Raw genomic sequence first — 26,413 nt, 5'->3', positions numbered from 1 at the left:
ACGAACAACCACACACAAAAATCAAAAGTGACTCTTGCAAAATTATTAAGATCAGTATCCAACTCAAGAAGATATTGGGGGCGGGGGGGGGGTGGCACAGTGGATAAAGCACCAGGCCTGGATTCAGGAGGACCTGAGTTCAAATCTGGCCTCAGACACTTGACACTAGCTGGGTGACCCTGGGAAAGTCACTTAACCCTCACTGCCCCACCAAAAACAAATTTTTTTTAAAAAAGAAGATATGAGAGGACACTCCCAAATCATCACTTCATGCAAGTGGAAAGTATTTGTGTGTGGCACTTTGTTCATGTTTTCAGACTTTTTCAAGGGACTGCTTGTGCTGATGGTTTTTTTTTCCTTTTTCTTCCTTTTTTTTTATCTTTAAAAAAATACTGTTTGTTATATAATATCCCTCTGAGAGGGGTAGGGGTAAGGATAGTAGAGAATATTATGAGGCTGTAAAAAACAAAAAACACCAATAAAAACATTTTTTAAAATCCTCCATCAGGACCTCAACTACACTGAGAAGTGCTTAATATAAAAATGTGATTAACTTTAATAAGGATGATTATTGTTGTAGTTCAGTCATTTAGTTAAGTTCAATTCTTTGTGACCCTATTTGAGGTTTTCTTGGCAGAGTTGCTGGAGTGGTTTCCCATTTCCTTTTTCATCTCATTTTACAGATGAGACTGAGGCAAACAGGGTTAAATGACTTGCCCAGGGTCACACAACCAATAAGTGTCCAAAGCTAGATTTGAACTCGGGTCTTCCTGACTTCAGACCCAGCACCACCTAGCTGCCCCAATAATGATTATAATAACAACAAATTAAGGAAGCATGATACAGTGGATACAGTGCTGGACTTGGATTCTGACACTAACCTAATTCTTATCTCTTTTCTTACTTGGCTGCAGTACTTTGAGCTGGAAAAGGAAATGGCCCATGGACACAGAGTTGTGTTTGAAGTAGCATTTGAAACTTGTTCTCCCATAGGCAAGTCACTAACCCTCTCAAAACATCAGTTTCATCATTTGTAAAAACATCATTGTAATGCTTACATTACCTACCCTACATGACCGTTGTAAAGAAAAGACATTGCCAATTTATACACAAACATGAGTTTTAAACTGCAGTTATTCCTGGTAAGGAAAAACTCTTTTTTTTTTTTTTTTGGTTTTTTGGGGGTTTTTTTAGTGAGGCAATTGGGGTTAAGTGACTTGCCCGGGGTCACACAGCTAGTAAGTGTTAAGTGTCTGAGGCCGGATTTGAACTCAGGTACTCCTGACTCCAGGGCCGATGCTCTATCCACTGCGCCATCTAGCTGCCCCAAGGAAAAACTCTTAACACTCATACACATCTCATTATGGATTTCTGTTATCAGACAATCTTGTTACTTTGATCCTGAGATTTACTGAAACAGGAGTTTTGATGGGGGTGGGGGAGGGTGTTTGGGAGGGGAAGCTGACCTGTGGGTGGGAACTCTGAGGTACAGGAGGACTGGACAGGACTCCACAATGGGGTGAAGGGAGCACCCCAAAGAAGGCTCTGGATAACCAAAAGGAAATATAAGGACAGATGGGGGCTAGTAAGCAGGAAGGCATCCAAAACAACTTGTTCTATTTAGCAGTTTGCTTTGGACTTGGGTGGGTGTGCCATTGGCAAATCCTCTATCAGAGAACAGTTACCACACCTGAACATACCAGGCACTTAACTAACTTATTGGAACAATGTGCTTCTGAGGGTCACATTGCCTTCCCTTTCTAGGGTTCAGGAGTTCCCCAAACCACAGCCTACCAGCAGTTCCAACCTGATCTTCACTGGGCACAGAAGAAGCTCCCTAGTCTGTCTACCACAGAGCAACTGCTCTACTAACTATAGCATCAAAGGGACTTTTTCCCAGTCTTAGGTCAAGCCCAGATAAACTGGAAATAAAAATAAAATAAATGAATGTAGCCGGGTCAGGTACCAAACACATTAGCAATAATCTCAGGGCCCTATGTGTTCTCTTCTGTGTACCTTTGGTGTTTCTCTTCCTTATCTTCTTTTTCCAACCCCCTTATACCTGACTCTGACACATGCACCTTACATCCTGGAACTAACATGGTACCTACTCTTCCCCCCAGGCAACTCTCCTTCCTTTCTACCACCCTTTTCTACAAAGATTTTCTAAAATTTGATCTCCCAGTTTATGCAGGGGGAGGTCTCCTGCCTATCCAGGGTCAGCCTGGCAGGTGGGCAGGCCCATATAAACAGATCATAAGCATCTAGGCACTAAAACAAAGTCTTTTAAATTTATTTCCCAACAAGCACCGAGATCTCAACTGAACTAATCAGTTATATTGCCACAAATAGGAGGCACAGGATATGATAGAGGAAGCATAGCATTGGGGTTAGGGAGTGGGAGTACTAAAACTCTACCATTAACTGGCTTAGTAACCTTGGGCAAGTTTGCTTCCTTGGGTTGTGGTTTCCATATCTATAAAACAGAGGGCGAGGCAGAGGATAATAATTATTTCTTGCTCTGAAATTCTGTGATCATATCACACAGACAGTCACATGTAAGGGCACCAAAGGGCAGGCCTTGCTCATCTTTCAAATGGACAGCTGCTGCTGCTCCTTGGAAGTCTCTTCCAGTTCTAGGGGAGGACCCTATTATCCTTCATAACATGGGGTCTAAAAGGGCAGGCGTCCATTGTCAAATCCTGAAGAGCTAGAAAGGGACCTGAAGAGAGGCCTGGGGTAGGCAAGGGCCTGGAAGAAGTTCCCCATCCTGAAAAATAATTCCATAGCACATTCCTTTGTCTTCTTTTAACATAAGCAGCGTGTCAGGGGAGATGGGATACTGGACTTATAGTCAGAACACCTAATTTCAAATCCTATTTCAAATACTGCTCTGTGTCCACAAGCAAGTCAAAACTTCAATTTCATCACTTGTAAAAGTATCATCATAATGCGTATGCTACCTTCCTTATGTGGTTATTGTGAAGAAAACACACTGCCAGCTTCTACAAAGACACAAGTTGTAAAATTAAATTGCTCTTAGTCTGACACTCATGTGCATCTCATTATGAATTTCTGTTATCAGATAATTTTGTTGCTTTGATCCTGAGATTTGACGAAATGGAAGTTTTGATTGGGGGGTGTTTGAGAGCGGAAGGTAACCTATGGATGGGAACTCTGAGGTACAGCAGGGCTGGACAGGACTCAGCATTGGGGTGAAGAGAGCAGGGAAGGTTCTGGACACCCAAAAGTAAATATAAGGGCAGAGGGCAGGGATATGGGGGAGCTACTAAGCAGGAAGGTATCAAAGACATCTTGTTCTATGGCAGTTTGCTTTGGATTTGAGTGGGTGTGCCATTGGCAAATCATCTGTCAAAGGGCAATTACCACACCTGGTCTACTGCATAAATATGAAACTGGGCACAGGATAAGTTGAAATATTGCCCATCTTCTTTAACTGGGAGTAAAATGTTAAAAAGGTTCAACTCAATTAAGTCCTATTTGCTAGCCACAAAGAGCTTATTATTTAGTTGAGCAGAGAAGACATCAGTGTGAAATAATTAGATAATAACACATTGTGAAAAAAAAAATAAAAACTAAAATAATAACACATTATGTAATTTTAAAAAACTGTGTGATATAGACAGAAAATAAAAACTAGAGAATCTAGAAAAGGGGAAGATCTATATGACTGGAAATCAGGAGAAATGATTTCCTGAATGAAATGGGGCACAAGCTGGGCCTTCAAAGGCAAAACAGATTATCTGTTATTTTGGATCATTCACTGCTCTCCACATCAGCAGGGAAAATACAAGCCTAACTTCCCATGAAAAATTTTAAAATAGTCAGCTTCTTGCCCTTTTTAGATTGTTGAGCAGACAAATATTCTGCCATATGTGAAACCCTGGATTAACAAATACAATGATGGGAGGTTAAACGTTCTGATGGTTACCTATAGCTATGACCATCAGTAAGACAAAAACAATTAAATAAAAAGAGCTGCAAACAGAGCAACACACCAAGAATGTAGTTTTCTTGGCAATAAAAGTTGTAAAGCTGGTTTGCTAAATAATGAACACAAATAGAACATACAGAATAAAAAAGTTTCATTTTCTCTTACTGGCTAATATCCAACAGAGAAATATAATATCTATGTGGTGAAAAAGCTTTAAGCTAGCCATCTTTCTCTGCAATTGAATGCAATGAAATCAGTAAATAATGAAAGTTTGATTCAATTATCAAGAATTCAGGTAATTGGGGGCAGCTAGGTGGTGCAGTGGATAAGGCACTGGCCCTAGATTCAGGAGGACCTGAGTTCAAAATCCAGCCTCAGGCACTTGACACTTACTAGCTGTGTGACCCTGGGCAAGTCACTTAACCCCAACTGCCTCACCAAAAAAAAAAAAAAAAAAGTTCAGGTAATTTATCAGAAGTATCTGTAAAGTATTATTAGAGTGGGGGCAGCTAGGTGGCGCAGTGGATAGAGCACCAGCCCTGGAGTAAGGAGGACCTAATTTCAAATCCTTAGACACTTAACACTTACTAGCTGTGTGACCCTGGGCAAGTCACTTAACCCCAATTGCCTCACCAAAAAAAAGTATTATTGGAGTACCTGACTGAATAAAAAGTCCCAAGGACCCCAGAATCTTTTTGATAGTATGTGATGTGAAAGGAAATAGATAAATTCTACCTAGTCATAATAATTTGAGTAAGTAATATTCTGAACCAAGTTCTGAGACAATTCCTGAACACAAAGATTATAAGGAAGAGTTAGAATGGGCTCTAACCTTATGTGGCTGACTCTTCTTTCCTCCTATTTTCTACACCTACCTGAGAACAAAAATTTGAGTAAGAAAGAAATCTCACATTTCTTCTTGGAATTCTTGTATAGAATTTTCACTTGTCAACGGTCTTTAAAGATGTGAATGATTCTTTGCCCAGGGACATGTAGGTGACTTCTCTTTCCCTACTGAAAGGATAAAGAGAAAAGATGTAGAATTAACATGTATACTTGGTTGTTTTTTTTTTTAAAGATGGTTTTCATTTTAAAACTTCATTTGATTTATATAGCAGAAACTATTACCCTTTGCTGGCTGATTCTTGAAATTGGTCTGGATTTTCTACAACAAAATTCCAAATTAATTTATTTAAAACTCAAAGTGAAATAGTATACCTTGAATTCATTCCCTGAGGAATTACAATTAGATATAGTCAAATCATTACTATAAACTTGCACTTACTCATTATTATTGTTTTCATTGATTTTTCAGTGGACTAATTTCATCCGAATACATTTTATCAATCTCATCTAGAAAACAGAAGGCTGGGTAGCACTTGAATTACAAAGGTCTTCATTCTACTGATCTGATCTGAATATAACCAGAGAGAAAAATCCAGGATCCTTAAGCCTCAAATTCTCAATTGAGATTTCTAGTTCTCATCCTCGACTCCATTTGTGATTCCTAAAAAAACTTTAAATGTATGCCTTTCTTCTACAAAGAAGCACACCAATAAAACCTCAGAAACCTGAAAACAGAATTCCCAACCATTTTAACTCTACTGATCTTGAGCAAACCCCTTTCCCCCTGGGCCTCAGTCTTCTCACTTATAAGAAGGATTTGGACCAGACAATCTCAAAGTTGCCCTTCCAGAGCTATAATTCTAAGTACTGAGAGGAGAAGTGCCAGACTTTTGTAGTGATATGGCACCTAGGAAAACCTGAAAGAGCTGAAGAGTCAGAAAGGACACTTGATATAGTATGACTGGTCAGTTCTATGCAGAGAGGTAAAGAATTATCTCCAATGATAGAGTTTTCTTTTCATTTCCAAAAAATAAAAGGGAGAAATGACAGAAAACAGAAGAGAAGTGATGAAAAGCTGAGAGAAGAAGTGTCAAAGGCAGGAGAAAGAAGAATGTGTGGAAATTAGAAATCTGGAGGGTAGTATTACGTAATTATTCAGATGAAAACCAGTGACCATGAAGAGTTATATAAAGGAACTGCTCTGCACTCTGATTAGTCCCCTGTACTTCAGAGTACCAAAAGCAGAGCACCTGAGGCACTAAGCAAGGAGAGGGGAGTGGCAGGGAGGTGTTAAAGGATAATGAGTGCTCCCTTTGGGTAATTATGGTAGACTGGGGACAAATCATAGAAGTTGGGAAAGCTGAAGAATTTGAAGAGGGCAAGGAGTGCCATGGCAGAGCTAGGTAGGTACTGAAGTTTTTTGGAAGGAGATGACAGCAACAAGCTCCAGACAAAATGGAAGGAATTTTAAAGGTGTATGGAGCATTCCTAAGTGATTTGACAAAGAAAGAATATGAAAGTGGGATTGGAGAAGCAAAAAGTATGCCAGCCCCTCCTTCTGGGCCTGTTTGTTGGGGGCATGAAAGAAGGAGCAACCAACCTTGGAGAAGTGGCCAGGCGATGTGGTTGTGTATTAAGGAAAAAACAGGTTTTGTTTCAACATCTAATCTAATCTAATCTAATCTAATCTAATCTAATCTAATCTAATCTATTCTATTCTATTCTATTCTATTCTATTCTATTCTATTCTATTCTATTCTATTCTATTCTATTCTATTCTATTCTATTCATCTCCAGAAGATGAATAGAATAATAAAAGAAAGAGATAAGGGGCAGCTAGGTGGAAGTGGATAGAGCACAGGCCCTGGATTCAGGAGGACCTGAGTTCAAATCCAGCCTTAGACACTTGACACTTAACTAGCTGTGTGACCGTGGGCAAGTCATTTAACCCCAATTGCCTCACCAAAAAAAAAGAAAAGAAAAAAGAAAAAGAAAGAGATCTAAGAGGAAGGAAAGTTTAACAGTGTATTTCAGAGGGCACTGTGGAAAAGAAGGGCACAAGAGGATAGGGAAGGGAAATAGGTGGCAGCTGGGTATACTCAGGTCCTATTGAAAATCCATCGGCCAATGAGTGCATCAGGGGCAATTTGACACCTTGGATAGGCAGGACCCTGGAGAAAGGGAGAGATGTTGAGGTCACGGGAAGCTGAAGGTGGCAGCCTCAGAGGCGGGTAAGGGAAAAGGGAGGGGAAGGTTCTAGTACTCTGTGGGAGAGAAAGGGAAAGAGGAAGCATGCCTTTCCTCATGTCAGCCCCGGAGGGGGGGAAAATCCTGATTGCTTCATGCTAGTTCGAGTTCTAAGAGCATCTATGCCCTTTGTTGTAGCAAAGTCCATGTATACAGTAGAAATACACTTATGGAAAATTTACATAACATTCTGGGGGAGGGAGAAGGGGAGTGGTATTCCGTAAATACAGTAGTAGTAGTACAGGGACAAAATCACTCAGGCCATGTCCCACACAAGAATGAAGAGTAATTAAAGTACACTTTCTAAAGATTTTTATCAAAGAAATTCAAATAAAAAAGCTTCTGCTAGCCTTCAGGTATCCAGAATGACTCATTCTGTACTGTTGGTGGAATTGTGAACTAATTAAATCATTATGGAGAGCAATTTGGAACTATGTCCAAAGGGCTATAAAACTGTGCCCAGCTTCCATAAAACTCTGACCCAGCAATACCACCACTAGGTCTGTATCTCAAAGAGATCAAAGGAAAAGGACTTATATGTACAAAAATATTTATAGTAGCTCTTTTTTGTGGTGGCAAATAATCAGAAGTTGAGGGAATGCCCCTCAATCAGGAAATGGCTAAACAAATTGTTATATGATTATGATGGAATACTATTGTGCCATAAGAAATGATGAGCAGGATCATTTTAGAAAAACCTGGGGAAACTTATATGACTGATACAAAGTGAAATGAGTAGAACCAGGAGAACACTGTACCCAGTAACAGCAGTGATCAACTGTGAATGACTTAACTATTCTCAAAATACAGTCATCCAAGGCAATTCCAAAGGACTTATGATGAAAAATGCTATCCATTTCCAGTGAAAGAACTGATGGAGTCTGAATGCAGATTGAAGCATACTTTTTAATTTTCTTTATTTTTCTTGGGTTTTTCTTCTGCCTTTTCTATTGTAATATGGCTAATATGGACATGTTTTGCAGGATTGCACATGTGTAATTGATATAAAATTGCTTGCCTTCTCAAGGAGGAGTGAAGGGAGGGAGGAAGAGAAGTTGAAACTCAAACTTTCTTTAAAAATGAACATTAATGGGGCAGCTAGGAGGTACAGTAGATAAAGCACCAGCCCTGGATTCAGGAGGTCCTGAGTTCAAATCTGGCCTCAGACACTTGACACTTAATAGCTGTATGACCCTGGGCAAGTCACTTAACCCCCACTGCCCCACAAAAAACAAACAAAAAAACAAATTAAAATGAACATTAAGATTTGTTTATGTGTAACTGATAAATAAAAGGAAAAAAATTAAAAACAGAGTGATTAATCCCCAAAGAGTCCAAAATAGCTGAGGTTTTATTCTAGCTGAAATCTGATACTTTAGATTAAGAAAATCTCTATCTATGAAGAAATAATTAACTACATCATATGCCTTCAAATAAGGGATTTAGAACTAGTAAGGACTTGTAATTGTATAATACTCAACTTACATTAGGAATCAGGTAAAGCATCTGCAAGAAAAAATAGTCATTAAATAGAGTGAAACCCATTTACCTGAATTAAAGTCTTAATCTTGTGCCTCTAGAGAACAAGAGTTGGCAGGTTCTACCAAGCTATAAACACTTCTAGTCTTGATATTGATACAATGGCATATGATGGGGGAAGCATTGGAAACCTAGGTTAGAAACCTGGGATCTGATGTTTACTAAATATGTTACTATAGGTAACCTTTCTGAATGCCAGATTACTCATCTGTAAAGATAATAATTATACTTGTACTCAATGCCTTACAGGACTATTTGGAGGAAAACATGTTGTAGCTATGTAAAAATGACTTATGAAAGCATATTAATAATTATATTTTTATATATAACTATATATAATTATTATAATATTATAATATATTATATTATTATAATATATTATAATTATATATAATTAATAATTAATTTTATTTCAACTGAAAATATTGAGAAATGAATATTTCTCCAATCTAAAGTCCTTGGCAGATATTTCCCCCCTTACCATATACCAAATCTCTTTCTTTGAGGAAAGTGTATAAAAGATCAAGAATCAAAGCTAAGGGCATGGAAAACAGACACTGGTGGAAACCGAATTTATAATGAGAATCTCTGTGTAGTTTAAGATCATTGCCTTCCCCCTTTCCTATGAAGGGATTAATTATGACTTACTTAAAGCTAGGCCACTGGGTTTTTTCCCAATTTCCTGAAAAGATTTGGGTATTGATCAGAGGGAGGAGATCCCTTTGATTATTTCAGGTGACCAGCTGGGGGAAAGCCCTTAAAGGGCAAGGTCAAAGAGGTAAGTGGTTTTAGGAGGATGATTTTCCAAGGGTGTTCATTCTCTAAAGATTAAGTAACTCTAGTTCTATTATATAGAATAGAATATTAACTCAAACTATATTTTTTATTGTGGTGACATTTTCCTTAAGATTCCTATAAATGTTACTACAAAATGGCTTGTGTTAGAGAGATGTACAAGGGCATGAGGAGACACTGCTGTTGTGGACATTTCCTTCCAAAGCAGAACAACACTTGAATTGAGAATCAAGTAAGATGAATAAAAATTATTGATGACAGACATGTCTAAAATGCAGAGTACAATATCGATAATTCTTCAGCAGTGATCAAACCACCAGGCTGAGAAGACCAGCGTAGCTCCATTAGGAGAGGCTCATCACCAGAAAGTGGGCCACAAACGAATGATTGTTTTCTGGTCTCTTGAAGCATGTAGGCACTGAAGAGTTCACAATGATGAAATCATAAATATTTTGACATAGAAGGATCATAGAGGTAGAAGAAACTCCAGAGACCATCTAGTCCAACTCATATCTGAACAAGAATTCTCTCTACTGTAACACCGGCATGTAGTCACCTAGGTTTACTTAAAAAGCTCCAGTGATGTGGTACCTACTACTATTGCCAGAGACAACCCATTCTACATTTAGTTAGCTATCTGAATTATTTTCTTTACATTCCACGTGCCTCTGTAATTTCTATCCACTGCTCCCAATTCTGCTTTGGGGGAGTGAAGTAGAACCAAATCTAATCCACCTTCTACTTGACAACCCTTCAAATAGCTGAAGATAGCCAAGATTCCCACCCCCCAGTCCTTCTCTTCTCCATGCTAAGCAATCCCAATTCCTTCAACTGACCCTTGTAGGGCATGATTGCCAATTCTTTCACAATCCTGGTCACCCTTCTATTTAAGGAGTAGTCTTTTGGTCAGACTAGACACAACAGTAGTGGAAGTAGTAACAGAGTATGCCTCTAATCTTCTATTAACTAATACACATGAAGATCATGGATTTTACATGATGGGCCTTGAAAACTTTCACTTTATCACCTTGTTTACAAGTAGGGATAACTCTGAAATGATTCTGGAAAGGTTAATGCTAACATTCTTTTAAAAAAAAAATTCCAGAAGGAAACTTCATAACCTTTCTGAGAACAAAATACCCCAAATCTCCATATAGCAGAGAGATTATTACAAAGCTTCTAGCTGTGCTTTGCTTATTTCAAGTACTATTCAATAAAACCAAGTTACATTTCAACAAAAGAATTAGGATGATCCTAGGAGTCTCTTTATGTGTTATAAATATTTTATCAAACTAACACAAAAGCCTTGCAGTTACCAGTGCTGCCTTGTATCTTAAATCTCAATTGGTTGTTTGCAGCATTTCTATTGCAACACTCTTAAAAATTAATCCAGACTTCTCTCCTTTCAACAAGCTTCTAGTTTGGTCTGTGATAAACCATAAACTTGAGCTTATTTAATTATGAACAGTACTATGGATTGCAGCCTGGAAACAGTGCCCCACTTTAAGGAGCTAACAGTCAAGTAAAAGAAAGGCAAGATGAGCAGACAGAGAAAGGTGAGGACCACAGAAAGTTTCTTTAGTGACAAGGAAGATCGAGGTGCATCCTCAGAGGAAGATCTCAATGTCAGGGCCTCTATATCTAAAGCTTCCAAGAAGAATACGAATTGGTCTCAGGCCACAGAAGCACTCAAAAAGGACTTTGAAGATAAAATTAGAGAAGTAGAGGAAAAATTGGAAAGAGAAATGAGGGTGATGCAGGAAAGACATGAGAAAAAAGTCAACAGCTTGAAAAGTCAAATTGGCCAAATGGAAAAGGAAGTACAAAAGCTCTCTGACAAAAATAATTGCCTAAGAATCAGGATTGGACAAATGGAAGCTAGTGACTTTATAAGAAACCAAAACACAATAAAGCAAATCCAAATGAATAAAAAATAGAGGGCAATGTGAAATATCTTCTGGGAAAAACTGCTGACCTGGAAAATAGGTCCAGAAGAGATAATATGAAAATTATTGGTCTACCTGAAAACCATGATCAAGGAAAGAGCTTAGACATCATCATCCAAGAAATTGTCAGGGAAAATTGCCCTGATATTCTAGAAGCAGAAGGTAAAATAGAAATTGAAAGAATCCACCAATCACCTCCAGAAAGAGATCCTAAAAGGAAAACTCCTAGGAATATTATAGCCAAATTCCAGAGCTCTCAGGTCAAGGAGAAAATATTGCAAGCTGCCAAAAAGAAAGAATTCAAGTACTGTGGAGTCCCAGTCAGGATAGCACAAGATCTAGCAGCTTCTACATTAAAGGACTGGAGGGCATGTAATATGATATTCCAGAGGGCAAAGGAATTGGTATTGCAACCAAGAATCACCTACCCAGGAAAACTAATCATAATCTTTCAGAGGAAAAAATGGGACTTTAATTAAAAAGAGGACTTTAAGGTATTTGTGATGAAAAGACCTGAACTGAATGGCAAATTTGACTTTCAAATACAAGAAAGACCCTAGAGAACCATAAAAAAAAATAATTTTGGAGTTGGGGGACATACTTAGGGTCATACAGTGGGTGACTGTCTTGTGTCTGAGGCCAGGTTTTGGCTGGGATCCCCCTGGGTCTAGGGTGGATACTTAGTCCACTGTGTCACCTAGCTGCCCCATGATGACATCTTTAGGGTTAAATTGTGAGGTGAGGGGTGTAAAGAATTGTTATTTGAGGTTTTTATGACCCCATCTTTTGGCTAGAATTAAAAAAAAAAACCCTCAGCATGCACACTGGCCTCTGGGGCTCCGCAAACAGCACGGTGCTCCACCCACTGGTTGTAGCCGTTGCTATGATGCTGACACCTTATGTCATTACCACTCACTGACACCTACATGGGTCTGGCAAAATTATAATGATTATAATGAGGGCAGTCATGTGACTGTCAGAGCGGCCAGCCAATTGGTTGAGGGCTGTGTGTGGTCAGCCTGGGGTCTGCTGGGAAGAAGAGAGGGTTTTCTGCCATTCTAGCTTGAAGCTGGAAGGCAATAGGATGCTGCTGTGTGTTCTCAGATGATTCCTGGGCATTGGTGTTCTTCAGGTTGTATAATTTCCCTTTCCCCATTTTATTTCCTTTCCCTTGATCCTACTGATCCTGTTTGTGTTTTTTTCAGTTCATTCTTGTTAAATAAATCCTGCTCTGTTTTGAGGGAGGCTGTCTCCTTCCTTGCCCCAATATTGCAGCGAGCTGCTTAGCTAACACTCCCCAATTAAAAATTGGTCCCCACAGGGGAATGCAGTGGGGGAGGGGGAAGGGCAGGGGTGAAATCCTACATGAAAGAAACAGGAAAAGGCTTAAGGAGTGGGGGAAGAGATGGGGGAGGAGCAGGGCAGTAAATTAATTTTACACTCATCAGAAAAGGCTCAAAGACCTTAAACTCATCAGAGTTGCCTCCAGGAGGGATTAACACACACACACCCAACTGGGTGGAGTAATCTATTTAATCTGGGCAGTAAATGAGCCCAACACTCATCAGAATTGGCTCAAGGAGGGAATAACATACACACTCAATTGGGTGGAGTAATCTCTCTAACCCTGCAGGAAAATAGGTGGGGAAAATAAAGAAAATAAAGAGAGGGAGGCAAAAGAAGGAAGGGCAGATTGGGGAGGGGACAGACAGAAGCAAATCCCTTTTGAAGAGGGATAGGATGAAAGAAGATGGATAATAGAATAAATATCATGGGGAAGAGAATAGGATGGAAGGGAAACCATTAACAATAGCAATCATGAAAAAGAGAAAAGGGGGAAAAATTGTACAAAAAATATTTATAACAACTCTTTGTGGAGGCTAAGAATTGAGAATCAAGGGAATGTCCATCAATTGAGGAATGGTGGAAAAAGCTGTGGTATATGATTGTGGTGGAATGGTATTGTGAAATGACAAACAGGATGATCCCAGAAAAACCTGGAAAGAGTCATATAGTGAAGTGAGCAGAGCTGGGAGGACATTGTGAATAGTGACAGCAGTATTATTCAATGAGCAATTCTGAATGACTTAACTACTCTCAGCAATGCAGTGATCCAAGACAATCCCAAGGGACTGATGATGAAGCTTACTATCCACCCCCATAGAAAGAACTGATAAAAAGAGCAATTTTGGATTCTCTATATATATAACCTGGTTGCTGTCTTGTGGAGGGGAGAGGAGAGGAAGGGAGGGAGAAAAATTTGGAATTCTAAATCTTATGAAAATGAAAGTTGAAAACTACCCTTACATGTAACTGGAAAAAATAAAATAAATGTTTGTTGCAAAAAAAATAATAATAAATTGGGGGGGGGGGGTTTGGGGGGGAGGGGGCAATGAGTATTAAGTGACTTGCCCAGGGTCACACAGCTAGTAAGTGTCAAGTGTCTGAAACCAGATTTGAACTCGGGTCCTCCTGAATCCAGGGCCAGTTCTTTATCCACTGTGCCACCTAGCTGCCCCCACCAGATTCTCTGTTTCAAACCAATTGTCCATCCTGCTCACTCCAATCTCTGAGAACAACCTGTTCATGCCAATCAAACTACCACCATTTGGGACTTCTTTCCCATTCATTTTTTTCTTTCTTTTGTTGATGTAGCCATAACTGCTACTGAGGATTCCCAATCTTGAGTCTCAGCTTCATACTTCACTCCCAAACCCATCCAAAAGAGGATCTGCAGTGACAAGACTATGACAGTGACAGTCTAACCAAGAAGCCAACCCTGTCCCTCTCCCCACCCCATCCAATAAAAGAAACCCTACTGTTGTGATCCTAGTCCTGGTTTCTTTGGTCATATCCCCCGCTCCTTGCCCACCCATCATCTCAAACCCAATCCCTTCCCTCTTGCTAGAAACCAATGCTCATAAGACTCATAAGTTTTAACTCCCATAGTATTTTGTCTCTCCCTTGTATTTTCACACTTTATTTTATATTATGTGTTTGAGTGTATATATCTTATTCCTCTGCCTCCTAGACTATAATTTCTTTGAAGAAAGAGGCTGCCTTATTCATTCCTGAATCTCTTTCAGTGCCGAACATACTATCTTACATGTAATAAGCATGCAATAATTCTTTGTTGAATTGAAAAAAAAAATGTGTCTCTATGTAAGAAGCAAAGACCCACCACTACCATCCATGAACACATCCTTATAAGGTCTAAGTGAGGGGGAAAAAATGGAAGTGGGCACAGGAGGAAGACTTCAAATCCTGTTACCTGTCATTACTAGCAATGAAAATGCTGAAAAAACTGTTTTCTTCTGAGTGGTGCTGGAAAAGAAATCCTGGAGAGAAACAATAGGTGGTAGCAATGGGAAAGGAAACAAATTGGTCAAAGCCTGTGAAGTGTCAGGGTTAAAAAAGGTGAAGGGGAAGTGGAGGGTGCAGGGAACTAGACAGGACTAAGAAATGGCCTTGGAAATCTGTATTAAAAGGAGGCCCTGATCTTCACATCTTCCTACCCTGAATGACTCGAACTTTCACCATACTCAACTCAACTCAAGTCCATGTTTCAGGCAGCAGGAGTCACCTCCAGTGGTTTGGGAATCAGAGTCCCTTCTCTTACTAACCAGCAATCAATGAATGGGGAACCTCTGCCAGAACAGTAGCTATACACTACTACGTTTCAGTTACGTTACGGATTAAAATTTTCTATTCTGAACAGAGTGATATGGGGAAACCACTGAATTTGGAATCACTTCCCTTCCCAAAGCTGCCCAGTTTCCACATCTGTAAAACAAGGGAGAAGGAGGGAAGTTGGATTAGCTAACACCTGAGGTTCCTTTGAGTTCTAAACCTGTGAGCCAAAGCATGATCATAAGCATGGAAATATAGACTTAACTGCTTGGAACCTAATAGATCATATTGTTTCCATAGGGAAATAGAGTCTTAAGTTCCAAACAATATAATTTATTGATACAGACTCTAAACATGTAAACATTTTCAGTGCACATCTCTTTCATGAAGTTGGAGAATAATTCTAATAGTAGATACCAATGAAGTATGGGATCATATTTCTAAAAATATTTTTTAAGTTGAGTTCTTGTAATGTTGACTATAAACAGTAGAGATCTTGAAATTCAGGGCCTTTGGGGATGACAAATTCAGTTGTAAAATATTTCACCCTGCAGACAACAGATGGTCACTAGACCTGATATAGCCTGTGTACGTTTATCATTCTTCCCATAAGGTGTTATTTCCATTAAGGTTTTTTTTTAAAGTACACATTGTTGAATTTCTTTTAAAGTTAGTCAAAACTGTGATCTACAAAGGTTTGTATTTTTTATCCCACTTAAACTTTTTCTTTGTCACTTTGCTTGAACCTTCCCCTTGTATTGATCACATTCTCTTATGTTACAATTATGTGTATACATGTCTTATACACCTATTTAATTTTATAAGGTCTTTTCTGGCAGGGTTTGTGTCAAAGCTAAGTCTATATTCCCAGCATCTCATATAATGCCTTTCTACATTACCTTTAAAAATGAAAACTTGCAAATGACAACTGTTTATGCTAGATTTCTTTATAAGTCATCTGACAATGACAAAAAACACAAGATACACAAATATAATGAAGTATTGCTGTGTTGTAAGAAAATATTAATATGATGATGAATAGAAGCATGTAAAGAAAAGAAGTAAGAAGAGTCAAGAGAATCACATACACACTGATTAGAACAACAGAAAGGACAACCACAAAACAATGAAAGTGTATGTTGTAAAGTTACAAAGAACTGGCACGGACCCAAAGAAGATATATGAGAAGTCACCCTCACTTCACTCATTTGCAGAGAGGTTCACAGATAGAGAACACTACTTATATTTTCAGACTTTGCTGTTGTATTGATTAGTTTTTATTTTTTTTTCTCTTCCTCTTTTTCCCCTTTGAAAAAATATTTGTTATATAGGATAGCTCTCTGGAAGGGGTAAAGGGGATACGAGGAAAAATGCCCATAAAAATGTATTCTTTTAAAAAAGAAAAAAAAACATTAAAATGACAACAGATGAGCCATGTCATTATGATAATTCCACCAACTACCTGGCAAGCTACCACAAGACATTATTGCAAAAGCAAGTGTTTCTTCACCACGTATTTAGTTTTACAAGATCATGAAGTTGTTAGTTGTATAATTATTCAAGAAACTGAAAGCTTCTTCAAAACTATTTTTAGGAAAAGAGTTTGGGAGGTAAGTATTCCAAGGTCCCTTTTTTCAACAATTTAACAATCAGTTTTACAAAAAAAAAAAATTAATAGTAGTTGACATTTCTATAGCTATGGTTTATGAAGCTGTTTTGATTCTTTCTTTGTTAAGAAAGGAAGAGGGCAGAGCCAAGATGGTGGAGGAAAGGCTGTAACTTTCAGAGCTCCCAACATGATCAGTCTACATATCTTAAAAAAAAAAAAAATGCCATAAAAGAGTAAGGAAGGTGGGGGAAATAGCAAACAAAGATGTGGAAATGGATATAAGAAGCACAATATGGTTCAGGTACAGTAAAGGAATTTCCAAATCAATTACCCTGATTCAAGTAAATAGTGTGAACTTGAGAAGAGGTAAGTTGGAAGAGGAGGACTAAAATGTCATCAAGGTGGCACAGTGGCTAAAGTACCGGCCCTGGGTTCAGGAGGACCTGAGTTCAAATCTGGCCTCAGACACTTGACACTTACTAGCTGTGTGACCCTGGGCAAGTTACTTAACCTTCATTGCCCTGCAAAAACAAAAGAAAACCAAAAAAAGTCATCTAATCCAACTCCTTCATTTTACAGGTGAAGAAAATAAGGTACATGGAGATTAAGTGACTTGCCCCAGATCACATGGGTAGTAAACGTCAGAGGTAGGTTTTGACTCTAGCTCCTTTGCCTCTGGAGCTGCTGTTCTTTTCACAGTACCAGGCAGTCTCACTAAACTTAAACCTGTGGGCAATGCCAACCCATTGCAATTTTGAGCAGGTTGCAACCCATACCTGCAACCCATACCACTAATTTAACAATTAATCATGCACTGCCTTATAACATTTTGTTACTGTTCATTTGTTTCAGTCAAATCTGACTCTTCTGACCCTCTTTGGGGTTTTCTTGGCAGAGATACTGGAGTGGTTTGCTATTTCCTTCTCCAGCTCATTTTACAGATGAGGAAATTGAGGCAAAGAGGGTTAAGTGACTTGTCCAGGGTCTCACAGCTAAGAAGTGGCTGAGGCTGGATTTGAACTCATGAAGATGAGTCTTTCTGATTCTAAGCCCAGTGCTCTATCCACTGTGCCACCTAGCTGCCAATATTTTTGTACTATTATTCAATTTTCCATACATTTATGCCTTTTCTTCTCAACTAGACTATAAGCTCCCTGAGGACAAGAACCATTCAATTCTATAAACATTTGTCATAACAGTAAGACTTTATCTTATACTTTGGATCCCCCACAATACTTAATATTGTTTCTGGCACATAACAGGTTTTTAAATCCTATGATTGATGGGTATTTTGTATATTTGTTTTAACTAAAACCTTATAACTGTTAATTAAAACATTTTAACTGGACCAACTTAGAGTTTCTAATTTGATTTTGGAAGATTAAAAAAAAGACACTGATTTCAATAATGATGGATTTGGCATGAAAACCTAGCTTGAATTCCTGGCTTTGATATGAGAACTGTGTGACCTTGGATAAATCAGTTTCCTAATCTGTGAAATGAGGAGGTAGAACTAGATCCAATAGTTTCCAAGGACCCTTTTATGTCTAAATCTATGATCCTCTGGCTCTAACTGCATCTTGTTATATAATTGCTCCAGTTCCTAAAAAAAAACTTCACAAAGAAAAACCAAGGCATACATATTCCTAAGAATTTCTTGCTATACACTAGGGAAGGGGTATATTATGTGGGCTCACAAGAATACAGCAGGAGATGATTTTTTTCTTTTCTTTTTGTGAGGCAATGAGGGTTAAGTGACTTACCCAGGGTCACACAACTAGTAAGTGTCAAGTGTCTGAGGTCACATTTGAACTCAGGTCTGCATGAATCCAGGGCTGGTGCTTTAACAACTATGCCACCTAGCTGCCCCCAGCTGATTATTTTTTGTGTATATTGTTTTTTTTAATGGGGCAATGAAGGTTAAGTGACTTGCCCAGGGTCACACAGCTAGTAAGTGTCAAGTGTCTGAGCCCAGATTTGAACTCAGGTCATCCTGAATCCAGGGCCAGTGCTTTAACTACTGCGCCACCTAGCTGCCCCAGCAGATAATTAAAAAAAAAATAATACTTCTTAGAAAATATCTAAGATTGGCCCAGCCCTAGGATATTTTTTTAAAAAGAAAACATCTTTATTACATTTGGGCAGCTAGGTGACATTGTGGATAGAGTACTGGGCTTGGAAGCAGGAAGGCCCGAGTTCAAATCTAGCCTCAAGACTTACTAGCTATGTGACCCTGAGCAAGTCACTTAACCCTATTTGTGTTAGTTTCCTCATCTGTAAAGTGAACTGGAAAAGGAAATGGGAAACCATTCCAATATCTCCGCCAAGAAAACCTCAAATGGAGTTATGAAGAGCTGGACATGTTTGAAAAACAACGAAACAGTGAAAAACATATTATATTCAGTTGTAAATATGATTGCTTTAATTCAATGGTTTGCAAAAAGACAGCAATTTCATCCACCAATATTTTTATAAGACTATAAAGTTCATGAGTATTTATTAGGGCTGCCTTTGATTTTATAGATGAGGAAAGAGACCCAAAGAAGGAAAGTGACTTATTACAAGTATAAGGCCAGGTAATTAACCCAGCTGGGCTTCAAACCTAGACAAGCTGAAGCAGTGGGGCACAGTGGAAAAAGCACCAGATTCAGCCATGGGACATTTGTTCAAAGCCTGGCTCTGCCACTCACTACCTGTATGACTTTGAGCAAATGATTTAACCCCTTAAGATCCCAGTTACCTTATTCTTTAAAATGAGAGAATTCAAGTACATGACCTCTATGGTTCTCTCCAATTCTACAATCCTATGCAGAAGAGCAAATGCTCCAAAAGCTATGCTTCCAAAATGCTTTTACCAGCATCCCTCCCACGTTGAATGCTATTCAACACAATGGACCCAAGGAAGAGGTGGAGCTGAAAAAATTGACAAATTTCATTTAGGATCCAGGTCACATACAATACCACAAAAGTGCCAAGAGTAGCAAAGACACCCCATAAAAAAAATTGCTTTCAAGATCTATGGACGTTTTAAAGACTGACACTAGACCCCTGTATGTACAGCTTATAACTGCCCTCTTTATTTATCCTAAAAGGATCATTCACCCAAGAGGTAATGAATTAAGGCTACACTCTCAGCCCTTCTTTCATACACCCTTCTGGCTGACCTCATGGAAGAAGTAAGCAAACTATCCCAAAGCTAGATTCTTCCCTTATATGGAAGAATCAGAGTGAAACAGGATTGGAAAAGGTGTGGAACATGCAGTTTGGAAAATACTTTTCTGTGTGTTTTTCTTTCCAGACTTGCAATTCAATATTTCCAACAATTTCTATTTTAGAAGAGGCTTTTGAGGGCAGCTAGGTTACTCAGTGGATAGAGCACCGGCCCTGGAGTCAGGAAGACCTGAGTTCAAATTTGACCTCAGACACTTGACACTTAACTAGCTATGTGACCCTGGGCAAGTCACTTAACCCCAATTGCCTCACCGAAAAAAAAAGCCTTTGGAGGTGAACTTACAATTTATCTGCTTCACTTTGTACTACACATGCACAAGATACTGGTACAATGGAAAGAATGCTGGCTTTGGAATCAGAAGAGCTGGGTTTGAATCCTGGCCCTGCTGCCTGCTGTCAGTGTGCCCTGGAGCAAATCACTTCCACTTTCTGAGCCACAGTTTCTTCATCTGTAAAATGGGGTAGTTGAACTAGATGACCTCTAGGGTCCCTTCCAGTTTTGAACAAGGATCCTATGAACCTACAAAACACAGTGAACAAAAATCACTCAAGGCAGTTTCTTAACAGGGAAAAAAAAAAAAGGTTTACATTAAAAACTGTTCTCTGGGATCCAAATTATCTAACATAACAACTCCTTTTTCTACCCAAATAAACCATTCTGTGGCTGAGATCAACTGCAATCAACCTAAGAAGAATCTTAATTTTAAAAATTATTAAGGAATAACAGAATAATAGTGGGGTTACCTTTGTCCCTAAACCACAGGTCCAACAGTTTTTAGATGGTCAAGTGGATTACCCACAACATCACAGATTTAGAGTTGAAAAAGGCCCCTTATTTTACAGATGAGGACACTGAGGCTCAGAGAACATCACTTGCTCACAGACAAGTCTATCAGAAGTGGAACTTAAATCAGGTCTTTCTTTTAGATTCCGAATCCAATATTCTATCCTCTAAATCATGCCGCCATATTCAGAAATTCTAAATTATGAACTGAAGGATTTTCCACTTCTTTACTTCAAGAATGAGACTTCAGGGACAGCTAGGTGGCGCAGTGGATAGAGCACCGGCCCTGGATTCAGGAGGACCTGAGTTCAAATCCGGCCTCAGACACTTAACACTTACTAGCTGTGTGACCCTGGGCAAGTCACTTAACCCCAATTGCCTCACCAAAAAAAGAAAAAAAAGAAAAAAAAAAGAATGAGACTTCATTTTTATCCTTTTCACAGGACTTCCTGAGATAGCCCTGAGGTTTTTATTCGTCCTTTGTTTTCCAAGAGGATCAGTGACATCACCAGTGGGGTGATGTCTAGACTTGAGAGTGAATTGGATTTAAGGGAGGCAGAGTGGAACAAAATCATCAGCCTCACTCTCTCTTTCAGAATCATCAAAGTCGAGTGGCAGGACAAAAGTCTGGAGGACAGGTCATGGCCTGGGATACAGTAGATAACCTTGGTTTCTTCTGACTAAGATCTAAGCACTTCACAGTGCCCTCTTCAGCCATCTCCATGACCAGTGGAACAAACTGTTCTTATCCTCCCATTTGGCTGTGGGAAGTCTTCCCAAGCTACCCCCCTCTAACTCACATCTAACTCACAGCAGGTTTAAGGCCCATAAGTTAGCCCCCAAATAGTGAAAGATCCAAAAGGAGGCCTCCATCACATTTGGGAGTTTCTTCAGCATCACACAGCTTGAAGAGGTACCTCTACCTCACTGATGACCCCCACCCAGATCCCAAGATCTAAAACTAGAAGGGGCTTTAGAAATTGCCTTATCCAACTCTTTCATATTGTGGAAATTTATTTTGATTTGGGGACCCTACCTTTAGGCTGAGATCAGAGAGCCTTAGGCCCTCAGGGTCTCTTCTGTGTGGGAGGCACTGGTGCCCCTCGCCCCTCCCCCCCCTTCAGCTGAGCCAAAAAGCCCCGTGGGCTGTACAAGATGCCAGGTCAGACAGTTGGAGGGGGGAAAAAAGCCTCCAGCTCCCTCCGCCCTAAGCAGAACTATCCGAGGGCTCTGGCATAGACCATGCCGAGGTTCCTGGGCGCACAGCATGGGGCACGGGCCCCTGGAGCCCTGGGCTCTGGAAAGCACGTGAGGCTCGAGCACACCCCCCACCACCAGCCGCAGCCCTGGCTGGAGGATTAGCTTGGTCTGTGGGGGCACAGGAAGCCCCAAGATTTGAGGGGAGAGAAGAAAAGGTATATATAGAACCTTGGAGTTAGACTCAGGGGGACAAGGTGAACAGCAACACAGGACTAGTAGCAAGGAGGAAAGGCCGGCCGACCAGATTAAGAGTGGCAGCTGATGAGATTAGCTGGGGACAAGGAGAAGAGGGGAGAAGAGGACTGGAGGATGGCTGACAAGATTAGAAGAGTGGCAAAGGCAGCAGAGGGCAGACTGACGGAGCAGACAGACAGACAGACAGACAGACTGACCAGGAGGCAGCAGAGAGCACAGGGTACAGGTTGGAGAAAGTGAAGATTAAGAGGAATTAGAAGAAAGTAGCTGGGCAGGGAAAGTGTAACATACCCTGAAGGGAGAGGTGGCTAAGGCCCTTATTGTAAAAGAAGTTCGAAGCACAGCAGGTGGAAAAGAGACTCAGTGGAAAGAGACCCACCACAATGCAGTCAGATTGTACATTTTATTTCCCTGTATTCTTAGTTTTAAATAGTATCTCATAAATAAACTCTGCTTTGATTATTTAGTTAAGAGGCTTCTTAATCTTGTGCTTATCAATTTGTTAATGGAGCAGTGTGGTGGAACTTTATAAGCGGCTCACATTAAATTAACAGCATTCAGATAGCCAGTTTAGTCAAAAGTCTGCAGATTAATCACCCCAGTCAGATTAGCCCCAAATTAGCCCTAGTCATCAAAAATATTTTCACATTTGAATGGCGATCGAGGCAGGACTTATGGCCCAATTATAGTTTTTCTAAACCTATCATTTTTCATATAATTATAATTTTTCATAAATCCAATAATTATATAATTTTTCCAGATTAGTTAAATAGCTAATAATTTTTTTTTTTACAATATTTACAGATGACAAAACCAAGGCAAGTGAAGTAACACTGAGTAGAACCCAGATCCCTGCTACCAAATCCATTTCTCTTTTGACCAATACCTTACTGATCCTTTAGTTTAGCTATAAGCCTTCAAGTGGCTACTATATCACAAAATACTAACTGCATGAACATCAGCACCTCCTCCATAACGTCCATGTAAAATGGATCACTAACAGCAAGAAGCCCTTTCCTAGACTGAACCTCCCCATATATCTGAATTACTTTGCAAGAAAATGAGGAAGTCCTGTTTTCAGCCATTTTCAAAATGTGGTATGGAGACTCTTGAAGATCCCTAAAACCTTTTCAAGGGCTCTAAAACTATTTGCATAATAACACTAAAATGTTTTAATTTCTAATTAGTAACTACCCATAAAGGACAGCTAGGTTGCATAGTGGATAAAGTGCCATACTCCAAGTCAGAAAAACCCAAGTTCAAATTTGGCCTCAGATACTAAATAGCTGTGTGGCCCTGGGGGAGTCACTTAACCCTGTTTGCCAGTAAAATGAGCTGGAGAAGGAAATGGCAAACTACTCCAATATCTTTGCCAAGAAAACTCCAAGGGGTCACAAAGTTGAATACAACTGAACAACAAAAAAAAATATCAATAGATATAACCCACACAGATAACAGTTCTTTGGTGAAGGAAGGGATCTTTAGTAATTTTTTAAAGTGTAAAAGGATCCTGAGATGAAAAATTTTGAGGATCAATGCCCTGGTTAACTTCCTCTAGGGTTCTAAACAGTCCATCTTCACTTTGGACAGCATAAGGCTCTGAACAAAGCTATGATTATCTCACAACATATAAGTGAATAATAATGCCAGAACACTTTTCTGGCATCATGAATTACCTCAGATGGTCACCAGCGTTAATAATGTGGCAGAAGGGGGCCTGAGAATGAAAAGGAAACTTTTTATTGCATATCCAACTCAGGAAGCTCTTCCCCTAAGACCATTATGTATACTAACATGTCACAGCAGACAATTCATGGAATCAAACCCCCCCCCTCAAAAAAAGGGGTTCAGGGGGCAGCTAGGTGGCGCAGTGGATAAAGCACCGGCCCTGAATTCAGGAGTACCTGAGTTCAAATCCACCTCAGACACTTGACACTTACTAGCTGTGTGTCCCTGGGCAAGTCACTTAACCCCCATTGCCCCGTTTAAAAAAAAAAAGGGGGGGGGTTCAGGTTACTCATTCCAAATCATCCAACAACTAGCCCAAAGTGAATCCTCACCAAATCTCAAGTCATTTCCTTATTTTGTTGCTCTTTGACCCACTCCTTGTCAGATTGATACTTTCATAGGGAAAACATCACTTTCTACCTAGCTGTCTTAGCCTTATGGCTTTTATCAGAACAAATTCTAAACGAGCACTTCTACTAATTAGATATTATGTACTCTGATGTTTCTCAATGAAAGATAGCTAGATGTGATGGAAAGAGCACTGAATTTAGGAATCAGGAAACTGGAGATCTAATCCTGCTGACTCCTGTTACCTAGATGGTATCTTAGCTCTAAGAATCTAAGAAAAGAAGTCCCTTCTCTCTAAGCTTGTTTTTCAGCAATTTTAAAATGAAAGTATGTAGTAGTGGAAAAGGTCCTGGACTTTAAGTTAGAAGACCTGCTTTTTGAAATCCTGACCCCACTACTTACTACCTGTGTGTCTTTGAATATTCGACTTCCCCTCTCCCGAGGGCTCCCAATAGTGACTTTACATATGCAAAGAGAAAAGGGGGGGGGGAACAGAAGGAAGAGGGGAAAGAAGAAATGAAAGGAGGACAAGAAGAAAAGCACTTGCTGTGACCAGTTGGTAGCTCCTACACCTTACCCTATGCCAGAATAGTTTAGAGGCATAAGTGGAGCAATGAATGGAGCACTGGACCCAGAGTCAGGAAGATCTGAGTTCAAAGCCAACCTAAGACACTTATTAATTGCATAACTTTAGGCAAGCCCAAACCCTTCTTAGCAGTCCCCATTCGTAAAATAGGGAGAATAATACCATCCACTTCCCAGGACTGTAGTGAGAATCAAATGAGATAACAGTTTCAAAGTGCTTAGCACGGGGCCTGGCACATTTGTGCCGTTTTTCAGTTGTGTCCAACTCTTCTGGCCCATATCACGCCAATACTGTCCACGGGGTTTTCTTGGCAAAAATAATAAAGTGATTTGCCATTTCCTTCTGCATTGGACTAAGGCAAACAAGAGTTTAAGTAACTTGACCAGGGTCAAACAACTTGTAAATATCTGAGATCACATTTGAACTCGGGTCTTCCTAACTCCAAGGCCCCGTGCTTTTATCCACTACCTCACCGGGCACATAGTAAGTGCTATATAAATGTTAGCTATTATTATTATATGAAATAATATGAGTAAAACACTGGGCAAACCTTAAAGCTCTAAATAAATGCTAGCTGTTGTTATTACTCAATGAAATGTTAATAAAGTCCTTTGCAAACCTTCAAGTTCTAAATAAATGCTATTATTACTAAATGAGCTAATATGAATGAAGCCCTTTGCAAACCGTAAAGTTCTATACAAATGCTTAGTTATTCGCAAGATGAATAGAAGCTCTCTGGCTCCTAGGTGAGCCGCATTACCTAGATGGCGAACTTAATAAATGTGATGAAGGAGCCAATCAGTGGATGCCTGACTGTTCTAAAAGTCAGGCACTCTTAAGCATGGGGCTTAAGACGCCCATCAACACCGCCACCGCCCCCATCATACACATATCCAAATACACGCAATTTCCGAAAACAACCAAGTTTCCAGGGTGCCCCTTTCCCTTCCTTTCCCTGAGCTTCCTGGAGCCCGCAGCGCGCGCACCTCTCCTCCGACTCTCACTGCTGCTCTGTCTTGGTACTCGGGGTCGGCTCGCCCGGGAGCGCCCGCGCTGCCGAAGCGGCTTCCCGGCTCACTGCCACTGCCGCCGCCTCCGCCGCTGCTGCCGCTGCTACCGCCACTGCGAAAAGCAGTCGAGTTGGTGGAGGGTTGAGGGTTTGAGGGGAAGCCCGCGGGGCCGGCACACTGTGGAGCCACCGCAGCAGAGAGACAAGCACTGAGCTCGCCGGGTTCGGGCCCCGCCAGAGACTTCCTTTAAAGGGGCCCGCCCCCGCGCTCGCCCAGGCCAGGCCCGCAGCCAGTCCGGCTCTAGCACAGAGGAAAAGGTCCGGCACCGCCCCCAAAAGATTGGCCCCGCCCACCCATCTAAGCAGGCGTCCCGGGCCAAGTCTGGACGGAGAACTTGTGTGTGGTGGAGGGGGCGGGGGGGGGGCGGTGCTGTGTCTGAGGGAGTGGCACCTCCGCGTCTGGCTACCACAACTTAACAGAGGGTGGATGCTCGGGGGCGGGAGCTGCCGAGAGATGTGTAGAAGGACGGATAGCCGAGACAGCCAATGAACTTGCTCTGTGTTCCGCCACCGCCCCTCTCGTTCCCACCCCCTCCCGGCCTCAGCGCCTTGTGCCAATAATTCACCTCTCTCCTTGGCTCTCCATCCTTTCTCCCCTGCCCCCTCCTGCCAGCAAAGTAATTTTCTCCTTTCAAACTTAATGCT

At 40.4% G+C, this 26,413-nt stretch overlaps 1 protein-coding gene across 2 annotated transcripts in view; it reads right to left on the bottom strand.

The window, feature by feature from the left end:
- SLC26A2 (solute carrier family 26 member 2) overlaps positions 1-25,886 on the bottom strand; it is a 41,581-nt gene extending 15,695 nt beyond the window's left edge. The window contains exons 1-2 of one of the 2 annotated variants that reach the window (XM_043983062.1): positions 25,686-25,886; positions 4,867-4,969 (exon numbers count right to left, since the gene is read on the bottom strand). The gene's annotated coding sequence lies outside the window, so the exon portion shown is untranslated. Of the gene's footprint in view, positions 1-4,866; positions 4,970-20,081; positions 20,306-25,685 lie in introns of those variants that run through there. The other variant, XM_043983063.1, reaches the window with a different exon arrangement.
- Between the last annotated feature and the right edge of the window lie 527 nt (positions 25,887-26,413).

The sequence above is a fragment of the Dromiciops gliroides genome, chromosome 2 (genome assembly GCF_019393635.1).
Source record: "Dromiciops gliroides isolate mDroGli1 chromosome 2, mDroGli1.pri, whole genome shotgun sequence".
Taxonomy (NCBI): Eukaryota; Metazoa; Chordata; class Mammalia; order Microbiotheria; family Microbiotheriidae; genus Dromiciops; species Dromiciops gliroides.
This window is presented reverse-complemented; position numbering and strand designations above follow the sequence as displayed.